Source organism: Salarias fasciatus, chromosome 18, assembly GCF_902148845.1.
Source record: "Salarias fasciatus chromosome 18, fSalaFa1.1, whole genome shotgun sequence".
NCBI classification, from domain to species: domain Eukaryota; kingdom Metazoa; phylum Chordata; class Actinopteri; order Blenniiformes; family Blenniidae; genus Salarias; species Salarias fasciatus.
In genome coordinates, this window is record NC_043762.1 from 8,095,467 (window position 1) to 8,109,380 (window position 13,914).

At 44.2% G+C, this 13,914-nt stretch overlaps 1 protein-coding gene across 20 annotated transcripts in view; it reads right to left on the reverse strand.

The window, feature by feature from the left end:
- Positions 1–13,914, reverse strand: part of ptprfb (protein tyrosine phosphatase receptor type Fb) — a 177,321-nt gene that overhangs the window by 125,858 nt on the left and 37,549 nt on the right. The window contains exon 2 of one of the 20 annotated variants that reach the window (XM_030115524.1): positions 11,354–11,411. The exons of 18 other annotated variants lie outside the window; for them this stretch is intronic. The gene's annotated coding sequence lies outside the window, so the exon portion shown is untranslated. Of the gene's footprint in view, positions 1–5,155; positions 5,483–11,353; positions 11,412–13,914 lie in introns of those variants that run through there. One more of the 20 variants, XM_030115525.1, reaches the window with a different exon arrangement.

Sequence of the window (13,914 nt, forward strand, 5' to 3'; positions counted from 1 at the left end):
AGGCATCGCTTTGGACTCTTCTGAGTTTCGTTGGGGGCTATATCTTCTGGAAATGAGCAGCCAACCAGGAGGGAGAAATCAAGCAGCGGGAGGCATAAGATAACACCTAATAAAGCTGCAGTCTGCACTCCAGTAATTCTTGGTCACGTAGTCAGGCCAGTGTTAGCCTGTGAAGTGAAGATCTGAGGAAGTGAGCTCCTTTTAAGTCAGCAATCGTGTCTAGTCGTGGCAGCAGCTGGGTAATCATTAGAATAACATATTCGGGTCAAAAAGCTAATGAATGTGCATTAACACTGCACTGTATAGGATCTTTCAGTAAAGCACAACACTTTGAGACATTCACAGCTCCCCGTCAAAACATTAAAGCCACTAACCGCATGGGGAACAGTGCCACGGGGAGTTTCTTACGCTTTCACCCAAAAAGTGCAAAAAAAAACCCTACTATGCATTATTTACATCATACATAAAATTAGATTTCCTTTATGAGCAAGTTTAAAGGCACTTCCCTGGTTTAAATGTTTGACTCTGCTTTGAAAATGAATTTCCAGGCTGGCGATGCAAAGGGGGGGCTTTTGCATGAAGCATAAAGGGGAACTGGTTATCTTTCTACTTCTTCAACCAGTTCCCTCGACTAACTGTCAGCCAAGGCAGCCAAGTCTCCCGTGTTTACTAATGTAGAAGCAACCCCTTTATCAGGGAAGAGATTTGTAGGAAAGAGGCAGGGGATTAGCCATCAAATTACCAGGCAGACAGCATCCCTGCTCCAGGGTTGTGAAGCAGTAATCTCTAAGGCTGAAGGGGGAGATCCAGATAAAGGTTTGGGATTGGTGCTGTGCAGCTCCAAACTGTGCACAACTTCAATTAAAAAAAAAAGAAGAAGAAGAAGAACATTTCAGAGGTGCTGTTTTTTTTTTCAAGCTAGCTTACTTTTCCCCCTATTTTCTTTGAAATGGTAACTACTTTTAAAGGACAAGACCATATTGTGTACTGTCTTTTATGTTGCTGTGCGTGCGCAGCGTCGCCACTCGGCCCACAACACCCTGCAGTGCAGGACATGTGGTCGCAGAAAGCTTTTAGAGAAGAATGCTGTAGCTAGGCAGGGCTGGAGGAATTAGACTGCTGTGGCCTTGCCCGTGGTTCCTGCATTGTCACCCCGCTGCCCTCCCTTAAACAAGCAGAGCTCCTCCTCAGAGAATACCCCCTGGACACAGGAATGTTTCATCAACGCCTCGGCCCCCAGCATCCTCACCAGGCTGCAGTGGGCCAAGAGGCATCGCGCAGACAGGCTATAAATAAGTCAAGCGTTATAATGAAACCAAATGAATCTCCATCCATCTTCCCAAAACAAGCGAGGGACCTCGGAGTTCTGCAGGAGGGAGAGTCAACGCCTGTGTCTGAGGACGTCTAAATGTTAGCTAAATGTTATTTTGGTGTGCACGTCACACCGTAAGACACACAAGCTTGTGCAATGAAGACTGTGAAGACTCATTATTCCATGGGAAGTGACAGGAGTGGGCTGATAAGGCGGTGATGGGGGGGGGTGATAAAGTAATGAAGCTGTTTGGGGTTTAAGCAGGGCATTTGAAGAAACTGAGAGGCTGAGCAAACAAGGGTGCTGGTGGAGGCAACAGGGATAAATCAGCCACATGATTATACCTCCACAAGCAACGCCAAATAAATCAAGCCTACATTCAGTTTTATTTGCTTTAGTGCAGTTTAACGTCACAGTTATCCCCTGGCGCTCGGGAGAGAGGTAAAGCCGCAAACTTTAATTCTCTTTATAGGCAGTCCGCAAGCAACCAATCTGACCTTGTCGTCCTCCTATAAAGGAAGTTAGAAGAGATCTGAAATAGAAGCAGCATATCAGACAAGAGTACAGTGATGTAACGTCGAGCAGAGGAACAGCATCAGCTGAGGAAAAACTCTGATCCCTCGCCGCTTGCTATTTCCAGAAAACATCTCAATTGCATGGAAGAATTCTTATTTGCCATGGTCAGTGTGTTTCTTGGAGCTGCACGGCTGCACGGTTCACATATATAAACATAAGCTTGGGCCTTGTCATACATGCAGAGTGCAAAAAAAGAAAAAAAGGAAGAAAAAAAAAGCAGCCGCCCCTGGAAATGGAGGCTGTTTCAATCAATGTGGAGGCGTAATGGGATGATGTGGAATTGAAATGAGTTTTGTGCGAGGAGGGAAATGTCCTCTCTGACAAAGCGGATTTGTGTTCCCATTGAGAAAGCCATGGCTGTAATGCACACAGCTATGGCTTAAATGAAAGGTGCAAGGCTATGAGCACAAAACAGACCTCTGATGGCCGCCTATAACTGGCCATAAAAGATACGTCTAAAATGGGGAATAGAATATATTGTAAAGGAAAAAAAAAAAAATTGGAGTGTGTTTGAGGAAGAAAATGCTGAGTATCCTCTGAGCCCAGAGTACTCTGATCCACATCAATTGGCTTTAAAGAGACAATGAGCTGAAGGTAACCTGCTGCAGATGCAGCTAGACAGATTCCATTCATTGCTTACAAGAAACAAAAATAACATCACCTTCCCTAAAATAAACCTGTCTTCTTATTTAGATATCATCTCATGTCAGAACCTTTATGTGTGCTTAGCAGGCTGGTGAAGGAGTCAAAGGATCTTCGCAGGCCTAGTTCAATCGAATGAGCTCTCCGCTGAGGGCAGCAGAGAAAAGCGTTCTTGTCAAAACACTGGTGATTTTAGTGGTAAAGAAGTCTTTTTTCCCTCAAACCTGCTCCTCAGCACCTGTCACAGTGAATGAGCGACTGTCTGCACGAAAGAAGTGTCACTGCTGAAACCCAGAAGTGACGATCAGCACAGCCAACCCATCACACAGGCAGCGCAGTGGCTGATTGACGTCGTACATTATGCAGGACGTATCTGGTGCAGCTGCGAACATGTGGCAGTGTAAACATGTTGCCACTGCAGAATAGAGGCCTGACAATTAGGCCTTGTCACCGCAAACCAACCAGAACTGTCCCAACATGAAAGATGCATCGTTTTCACTAAGGACAGACGTCATTTTCAAAACGTTGCCATGAGAACGAGGAACTTTTCTAAAACGAAAAGGCAAAAACGATGCGATTTCTCTTGAAACTTGTACAAGAAGGATGAGTGACACACAACCATCCACTCATGAACATGTCTGAACTTCAGCTTCAATGTTTTTGAACTTTGTGAACCCGACAGGAGTTGCTGTCTCCATACAGTACGTGTCCCAGACAGATTTCTGGCTCCATCGCCACAATCGCCTTCACAGACATTGATCTGTGATTGTAAGCAACCTCTTTCATGTCCCAACTGGGACGAGAGTGATTAAGCAAATCCATCATGCGTTAACAGGCCATTACACATCACCCAATTCACCGATGATGAGAAATCAAGTTCTATGGAAAAATCCATATGCTCAGCCCATAATTACTTTTGAGGAATCCGTTGGGGAGAGAGATTGAGTGAGTGACTGCTCCTTGTGCGGTAATTTATTCAGAAGGAAAGACTTCAGCCAAGACAGCCATTTAAGAGAAGGAAATTATGTATGTTTGGTCAGGGAATCCAATAAAGAGCAGCCATATACAAATAGCCGGAGCGATTTCCTCAGGTCACATCCTAGACATCCGCTAATGTGTCCCTGGAACATTACTGCTGATGAAGTGACGGAGCGCCGTCGTAAAAGTGGAATGAAGGGTCAGCGGCCTGCATGGCGGAGGTGACGGAGGACAACCTACGGGTCACCCGGTGCGGACGGGGGTTGGATTTGTTTGAACAAGTGACCACAGCCGGCGATTTTCTGGTCTTGTTTGTTTATGCGACGGAGGAGACGAACAGACATTTTTAAGTCGTCTCCGTGTTGAGTTTTGCCTTAAGGTCATCTTTTAATTAAGTCTAGGTTACCACTCTAAATTAAGAGCGACAGGAGTTGGAAGGCTTGGGTTGTAGTCCTGACCTATTTATAACAGAAAAATATTGATAAATAAGATAACAATTTAGTTTGCCAGGCTCTGAGACAAACCTGTGGGGAGGTTAAGCCATTTAAAGGCCAAAGAAAATGAGATAAACATGTTTTTCACAATATGGTTTGGAAGAGATTAAGGCGACTTTGGTGGAAAAGGGCAAGATACAAAAAGAATATTTTCCCACTGACATCAACTTTCTATTGAGCAACAAACTATGTAACAATTGGCACATTTAATGTGACCATGGAGACAAACTCAGAGCAAAACCTTCTCACAGCAGTAAATAAAACTTTTACGTTTCTATAAAAGAAATGACAGATTTATTACATAATTAGAGCTGAAAGGCAAAACAGAGACCTGGCTTTTCTTTGTTCAAAACAAGGTACAAGCATTAGACCATTATTTCCCCCTCAACAAACACTCTCAAATGTAAAACACCCATCTTGAAAACACAGAGTGTGTATCATGGGATATGCAACACTGAAACCGGGACTCAAACACTTTACAAAAATCACAACTTCCAAAAGGTCTCCTCTGCAATTATCTGGGATTTCAAAGCCTCCCAGTGTCTCCTTCTAACTGGAATTCTTGTCGCTGAAACTTTACCCCCAAGATTGCCCAGGGAGATAAAGACAACTGGAAAAACAGGTTGTTTGGCCTCAGTGTAGGCCCAATGCCGCAGAGCGACAGGGTGCCTCACCTTAGCAGCGGTAGCTAGGGGACATTCTATGGCCCTTCTATTCAAAGTCCTCTGAATACGTAGGGGAGGGCTTGCACCAGACAGGGCAATTTGCCAGAGAGCTAGCCAATAGAGCTAAGCCAAGACGAGGTTAAACTATTGTTTTGGCTTAACAAGCAAGAGTGAGCAAGGACAAAAGTAAGGCGGACAAAAGAGTAGTAAGAAAATACCTGATCACTGAAGTGGAACACATCAACTTATTTTGCTACTTTTTATGATAAGAGGCCAGTTGTGAAATATATATCCCGGGACAGAAAAAAAAGTTCATGTACTAGAACACGGATGTACAAACAGCAGCAAAAAAGAGAAAAAAAAGTTCAGAGCGTGTGAGCGAGATCAGTCACTTTCACAAAAGTGCACCTGTGGCTGACTTGTTTTCCTTTTACCTTCAGTTTTCTTCACAAGTTACAAGACTTTGGTGACCCGAATGTCCCACTTACCCATGCATGGCAAGCAGGTCCACTTGTAGAGAAATCCCTTTATTTTTATTTTTCAATTCCCTTTTATTGTGAGGCACTTATTCCAGAGAGCAAGGGTATCCAAATCCTTCAAGAGAGAATCCAGCGGTAGGAACCCACAGGAAAAAAAAAAAAAAAAAAGATTATCCCTGAACGATGACTTCTGAAGAACTCCAGTTACTCCATTGGCGGCGTCTGATTAAAGCGGAGGGACCGTCTTGTGGCTGTGCAGCGATCGGGCTCCAGCTGTGGCTCTGGAGCAGCGTGGCTCGGGGAGAGATCCTTCGGAGTCAGAGCCTGCTCACACACTGAGCGGGTGCTTCGGGGACTGCCCGCGAGAAGCCAAACCCACCCTGACGTCACCGGTGTCAGATTTCCGGAAGAATAAGGACTCTGCTGGGTCTTACCTTTTTGAACCCTGACCAATGGGAGACAGTTTTGCGGTTTACCTGCACGAAGCAAGAAGATAAAAGAAGTCTGAGGTATGAGTCCACGTGATGTTTTGTATTTGTGCAGCTTTTCAGACTCCATTATGTCTTATCAGTTGACCACCGTCAGGGAGGGAATGTGACCCAGTGTAAGCTAGTGCAGGCTAATCATAAACCTGACTGGAATTGCCCCCACTCCTGTGAGCTTCACAGAATCTATTATTGCCAAAACTTTAGAGTGACCTTGAAACATACAAGCACTCCCAGAGGATTGGGATAATATATGTTCAGTAATATGTTTTGAGGAGACTGAAAAAAAATAATTAAAAATTCTGTCTTTGTATGAAAAAAAAAAAAAAAAAGAGGAAGAGAATAAATATGCAAAATCCTTGTTCTTAAATCTGCAAGGCGTCGAGCACACACGCATACACAACTCCTTGCAAACGCGCTGGTTCTCATTCCCTCTGGTCAAACTCTGCTAGCCACCGAGCTAATCATCCACAACAGATGTTCCGAAATGTTCAGTCGGATTTATGACGGAGCTCAGAGGAACAGCCAAGTCAGCCTCTGGTGCTGTTTTTCTCTTCCGTCCTACAAGGACAAGGGATTGCACCGAGAGAGGATGTCAGCACAACCATTCTCTTCCCCACCACCTCCCCCTGAAATAATAAAAAAAAAAAAAAAAAAAAATCCCCTCGCTCTCTGTGATTCACCATCCGAGACGACTGTGCCTTAATAGATCACAGAGCCCCGGGACCTTGGGGAGAGGTTTCTTCATTTATCCCAATAATACTGCCTGGACTGTAACTTCACTCATCCTTCCACGTTATGATAGATTTTTTTCATAGAGATCCACGACACCGCTGACGCTGCAACGCCACAACTGACACCAAGACAAGTGTCTTCAGATGAGCTTGAATTACCTAATTAGATGTAGCTACACCCGGATGTAAACAGGTCAGCAGCTTGAAGAAGGCAACATTATCAAAGGTATTTCAAATGAGGCTGTGAGTGAAGCACTTCTGGAGGTTTTCTCTCAGATCGGCGGCGTTGCATCTGTTCCGGGCTTAAACATTGCTGAAGGAAATGGTGAGCTGCAATGTGTTCTACATTTCTCTTTGTTGCTAACAATGGGAGACAGTCTGATTTTACTTGAGGCTGCAGCTCTGCGAGCAACACGACTCCTCAGCCAGAGAGGGAGACAATTGTTTTATCTTTTACTTTCTTTCTAGTTTAGAACAAATGAGATGTGGGTCATCTGATTAAAATATAATTCAATTTCAATGGCTTCAAAATATGAATATATTCCTTCTGCATGCATTGCAGTAACCTTTCTGAGAGAAAATAGGATATCAAGCATGCAACTAAAACTTCCTGAAATCTCCACTTTCTGTGAAAAAAAAAAAACACTCAATCTGGGCGTTTTGGAAACCTTTCTCTGCCTTACAAACTTATGAGAGTTGAGGGAACCTTCTGGAGAATAATTATTACGCCCACACACTCCTGCAGAGAGGAAAAAAAAGTGTAATTGTGGGTGTAAACAGTTTGTGCCAAATCAAATGTCACATGAATCTCGCATACTGTAGAATTTGCTGAACAAATCGCGGTGTAGTAAAGAGCCCAAGTAAAAATCATTTTACTGGTGGTCCTCACAGACGAGCGGGAGAGGAAATTAACTGGACGCTGAAGAGATATATCGCGGTGCATCGACGCAAACCGCTCCCATTCCGGGCGTCGTCTCGTTTTAGTGCCACGTAAAACCCAAAACACAGATGGAAGTTGAGCGGCAGCCCCCTCCACGCCAGATTAAAACTGTTGCCTCGGGTGAGGGTCTGTGGCTCAGGCAGTTTTAGGAATTATCTTCTGCCCCACCCTCCCCCCTCCAAAAGCTTGAATGGAGCTGGAGACACCCCCTACCCAGACTGGGAATTTATAACATTGTGACAAGCACCCATCCCCCCGCTCATTTCATTAGACTGAGAAAAGGTTGACAGCCTCTTCAATCCAGGGAGCCGGCCGCTCCTTGATTTAAGGCGGCCTGCCAGCGATGCCCACTTAATAGAGTTTAGGGAAATGTTGATTACGTGAGACTCCTGTATTTCTGTCTCTTTTATATTTCGGAAAGTCTACCACACTGCTCCGGGCTTTTCTTTTCTCCTCCTTGCAGGACAAGAGCACGTGAATCAAAGCAGACAAACTCCTGAGCTCCTCGGTGGTAGCTGTAGATATCGCCTGATTGGATACTGAGCTGGCTGCTGTAGGATGGCATGAATCACACTGGCCCTGGGCTTTATCAATATAACTGTCTGCACCATCTGACAAGGCTGCCAAAAACATTTTAACAAGGCTCAGCTTGAGGTAAGAAAATATATTTCTAGGTAGAGGAATGACTTAATGAATGAAAAATGCTGCTGCAGTCTATAACAGCCTGAAACCACATCTGACTATATTATGCACGATCTATATGGCTAAATCTTTTTTAAAATCCTTTAAAAAGGGCTGCAAATAGATGTGCGTCCCTCTCCCGTTCAGAAGGGTCACTGAAAACACAAATCTGGCCGCGCGCCAGTGAAAAAATGCTGACCGCCGTCGTAAACACCGAGCTGTGAAAGTCGGTGTGTGCTGCTGCTGCTGATGGGCTCTTAAGACTGGCCCCTAAGTCATCATGCCCAGAAGCACAGCTGGCCAACACCTGTTCGCATAGAAATTCCCAGCCCGTCTCACAATCCGCCCGGCTCCAGCACTGACGTCGGTCTGTTATCGCCACACTGCCATCAATGCTGTTTGCATAGCATGTATAAATCACACAAACAGGGATTACTCCCCAATGATCAGCCTGATATTTAAACTCTTTGAGATCTGGGACAAGATGAGCGGCAGAGATATGAGAAGTGGGTGGTGGGGGAATCATGGAGAAGCTAACATTCAAGGGAGTCAAACACATTTCAGTTCAGAGGCTTCACCCAGAACAATTTCACCAGTAAAATAGAGCCATAATAACCTCTAAATGTAAACTTCAAACTTATTTTTTATTGTGGTGCAGGGTATGCGTGAGGAAGAAGTTTTTTTTTTAATAACACCAAATCACTATTACAGAAAATGAGAAGAAACACAACATAAATCCCATTTCAATGAAATCTTCTGATACATTGAAATGTCCAAAATACTTCTCCCACAGCTGTTGCAGTTTGCACGTTTTTCTAAACTCCCCCTGACTTTCCCCCCCAGGCTTTGAGGCTAGTTTGATAGCAACCAGATCGCTAGCTTCCTTTCATGGCAGCATCGCTGATATCTCAGTTCAGGTCTCAGGCCACGTTAAAAAAAAAACTTTAAAATGTTAAAAGGCATAATTTTTGCATTTTTGTTTCAGAAAACCTCTGTGTTTGAAAAATGTTTTGCAAAACGGAAGCAGCTGGAAAAGAAAACGCTGATAACAGCGTCGTTAACATGCCACGAGTTGGTGCAGTCGGTTGGTTTCTGTGATGAAACCACACACACATGCACACAGAGAACAATACACTCTAAATATTAACAATGCGAGAACACAGATGTTCTGATTATCCATCTGCTGAGCATGTGTTTTCAAAACATTGTGTTTTCAGTGGATTGGAGCGCCGTTTAACTGGACACCCACAACGCAAGCCATGCTATTTTCACTTGAAATTACAGTCTGACAATTTCTTTTAAAATCCAAATCCAAGCTCTTTTAAATCCAAAATCACAGGCAAGAGATTAATTGCAAATCAATCCCTGATTGTATTTATTGATCATTTCCATTACATTGTGAATGCAATCCACCAAACTGCATCATTTGCTGTTTGAGTGAAATTTCAACACTTCAAGCCTTCCTTGTACAGCAGTGACTGCTCAACATCATTTATTTTTAAAATCCAGAAACTATTTGGTGACTTGGTTCTCATTGAGTTTTGGCAGAAAGAGGAGAAAGGTTCGCTCCGGCTGTTGACAGCAGGTGGTGCTGCCTTGGTTTCAAACAAAATGAGAGGGCGTTTTAACGGCGCAGGCATTTAACCGTTATGGTTGGAATACGTTCACGCTAAGTCCATTCTGGTTCTCATTAAAAAGATACATAAAAAGAAATATCCCCGACGCTCGGGCCCAGTGGACTTGAATTAAACTGCAGTACGCTGGGGGGAACCCTGTGGTTAAGATTTTAAGAAGTGCTGCACTTGCACAAAGCACGTCGTTGCACAGAATACCCGATTATCTTTAAAAATGATAGAAAATATATCCTCTGCGGCACAGGAATGAATAAAAATGGACTTTTGAACATCATAGTTCTGCTCAGCACTTCAAATACCAAGGACACACTTTTGGCCTTGATTTTCCTTTCTGTCTCTCTCTGGACTGTCTGCAGATAACGCTGGCTCCGGCTCCGAGCAGGAAGGTGATGGTACACGGCGACGGGAGGTGTGAAAAAGACAAGGACAGTGGAAAACAGAGCACATAAAAACACAGATAAGATTGGCCTCATGGTGCTGACCTTCAGAGCGTGTTGGCATGTGTACGTGCCTGTACAGATATGTGTCCGTGTGCGGGGAGCATGTGAACGTGTGCATGTGTCCCTGTGCCGTGTCTATAGGAGTGGGCGTGCCTGCATGCCCATACTGACTCGTTAGTTACGGACAGAATGGGGGAAATAAAAGACGGAGGAAAAAGCAGCTGATGGAGCGACAGGAAGGCACCTCTTTTCTCGACGCTTGTTGAGAATCAAAAACAACGAGCGCCCTCCATTACACCGTGCGGCTGACAACCGGCGGGGCCGCGCTCTCCGAGGGGAACGGCAGAGCATGCCGCTGAATGCATGAGACAAATCATTTTTATCTGGGACCCCGGCGGGTATTGACAAACCAGGGATGCATTTAGATAGCCCAATTAAAACGGGGAAATGAAGCAACATTGAGGCACTTTACAGCACTGTGCCCCCTCTCTAGCCTCTGGCACCCCGAGCTCCCCGAGCCTCTCCAGGGACGAGCCGCACTCCGCGAGAGGGGAGAGCCAAGAAACGGGTGGCGCGCTGAAGATGCTTTGAGGTGAAATATGCAATATGGGAGGCTGCGCTGTTTGTCAGATGCGATATTGAGCCCCAGCGACTCCACATTGTTGAGAATGTCTCTTCTTGCATGCCTGATTTTTGTGCACGGTGCTCGCGGTGGAGCAACAGTAGCCGCCCCGGCGCTAAGAAGACGTCTCCAAAGGGTGTTGAGGCGTAGAGCGACACTCAGACAGGGAACTCCGCAGATCGCTGGAACTTCAAAGTTGGTAAAACACTTCCGTGTAAACGTGAAACTTTTCTGAAATGCTGTTGCGCTAACGGGGTCTCGGGAGAGCTCTCCGATGGGTAACAAGGCGTGGAACGGGGTCACGACAAGGAACTCAGTAGATCTCTCTCTAACTTCAAAGGGTAAGTTGGCAATCAATGAAATGGATGTTGGCTCCATTTATCCAAACTTGTCTTAGCAGACGACCTTCAGTGTCATCCACTTCAGACACTGGCGTCTCCATGACTTAATTCACATCTTCGCTCCCCTAAAAATGACTCCCTCAGGTTTAATTTCCACACCTCTATTTGTCTTTTTGATCAATGATCATTCCGCCGAGATTTCAGCGGGATGCATTTTTTTGGAAAAGATAGTCATCTAAGCACTGGCACACACAGACACAAATCCCATTCATCAGACTCCTTCAAGTATACTAAAAGGTTACAGGACCAGGATATCATAAGATGTCTCACCTTGTGCGTAGGTGGAGAGAGTGATAGCAGAAGCAGTCGGGTTGAAGAGCGAGTCGGCCTGGAGGAAAAAAGAGCAGCGCTGTAGTGTGCTGCGACCAGCTGTTCAGCAGTGTTACATTTCACAGGGCATAGTCAACAGATCCACAAAGATGCAAGCTGTTTCTACAATGCATCCTGTTTTACTGCGGGAATTGTCACAGGAGAAACAGATATTTCAGCCTGTTTTCGAATGCGTTTCCTCCTGAATGTTTGTAAATCTTATTTTTACCTCGTGTTCGGGATTGCCAGCGACAAAACTGCCGTCGCATTTTGGCTCAAACAGTTTGCAAAGCGAAGCCTGCCATTTACGCAATCTTAAGAGATTAAAGCCAAACTAGGAAGACTGCAGAGAGATCAACTCTGAAATGCCAATTTTTTTTTGCTGTTGTTGTTTTGATGAATGTTCAGGGTGACATTTTCTTTGGAATCATATATTCCAAATAAGATGAAAAACAAAAGGAGATTTTAAACCTACATACAAACATGTGATGAGTTTAAAGGAAAGTTTAAATCGTGCCAGAGATGCTGCGAGAATGCCTTGTACCGAGGAGACTGATAAATGTGAAAAGCTTTCAGAGAGAGACTCCTAATAAAAGCCCCGCAGAGCAGCCTCTCCCTAACAGAGGAGTCTGACAGCACAACCTTCCTCTGAATTCCCTCGATGAATATCAGCCCAAAGCCGAGCACAAGGTGCGAGCAATAAACTGAATACGAGTCGGAGGTGTCATCTGCTTTTCAAATAAACCCCAAGCTTTGGATGGTAATGTCAACACATCTGATCCTTCAAACACACAAAAAAACATCACCTATTCGTCAATGTGCTTATTGCATTTCTGAGTATATTTGAACTAAACAAACCTGTGATGGTCTCATAAAGCATGTTATTATACTAATAGTTTGCCAACGGCATGCAGAAGGGAAAAAAAAAGGAAAAAAAAAAAACACGTTGGACACAAAGGAATGTGTTCAAAAGCACAAATCATCTCCAACATTGTTAATGGCTCTCATTAGAGGATCTCCCCAAGCTTACATTGCACCACAGTGCATCACTCCGCTCCAGTAAAAAGGAAGGGGACGTGAAATTATCCCCCCTGTTGGAAAAGGCTGCTTCTGCTACTAAAAGGAAATAAACCACAAATTACGAGTTTGCTTCTTGCATGAAAAACACATAATGGGCTGAGTGCTTATAGTGTCTGCGATGTAAATAAATGGTCTGATGGCTTATTTAACTGTCATAATGGATATCAAAAAATATCACAGAAAAGCTTCCGAGCTGGATAATAAAATACAACATGACCCTAATGTGCATTAAATGGTTTTTCCTTCCCGCAGTTTAAACTGTCAATGGCGACTGAGGTGTGAGACAGTTTGCAACATTAACATCAGTTAAAGTTCTGATGAACGAAACGAAGCTGCTGCGTGACACTGAGGCTCCATTAAAGCGACGTTTCCAAGTGAAAGTGTCACATAAACTACATCCTTTTCAGCTTATTAACCGATTTCACATGGTTTTCAAACTGCTGTCACGTAAACACAGAACTTTTCTGAAAGGAAAGTGGATAAACGAAGCGTTTTCACTCGAAACGGCGTGCTGGAAATCCTCGTCTAGACACTGAGCGTGTGTGAGCAGCACCGCGCACAGACGCACCGTTTCAACAGATGAAAAGCCTGTCAAATCAAAGAGTAATCCATCACTGGTGCCATTTTGCATTCGCAGGGTCGCTCTCTTCAACAATGGCCTGAGTGACGGGGAAAAATAAGGGTCCTCTTGTTGACCAAAACAGTAAACCGGGGGAACAATGGCCACATCGTAACGCCACAGCTTAAGGGAGCAAACACGATTTGATGTCTTCTACCAAAATTAGTATTTAGTGGCACGATTACAACAGCCAGTGCTGGAGAAATGACAGATTAAAACAAAGAGTGTTTTTCAAAGTGCTTTCTTTTCAGCGCACTCCCTATTGAACTACATTTTGTTCAGTCTTCTTGGTACCTGAAGGTGAAACTTAATCTTTCACACTGAGAAATATTAAAAGACACTGAGCAGCTGATTCCCCCTCTGAAAATGAACGTCTGGGCTTTCTGAATGGGATCAATAAATAACTAAATAAGTGAGCAAGGAAAGATGAACAGTACTCTAAACCTACCACAGTTTACAAGAAATCTCCGTGCTTTTCTCATCATTAGCCATTCATAGCAGCGAGTAACAAATGGACTTTAACTGACTAGAAAGCTATCCCAAAATAATTAAGGTAATGAAATATTCAGCATAAAACTTCTTATTATAGCAGCAGTACCTCATAAATTTATAGAGAATAAATGAGTGGATTAATTTGAGTGCTAATGGAGAAGAAAGCCAGTCATTTTCCTTTCTTCCAATTCGGCTTCATTTAGCCCTTTAAGACTTACACCTTCCATTGCTGATCTGTGGCACTTCTGGCAAACGGGGCTACAAGCATTCGGTCTCCGTCGCCATGAAGCGAGGCTCCGTGGCTAAAGGAGCGAGCTAATAATGACAGAGA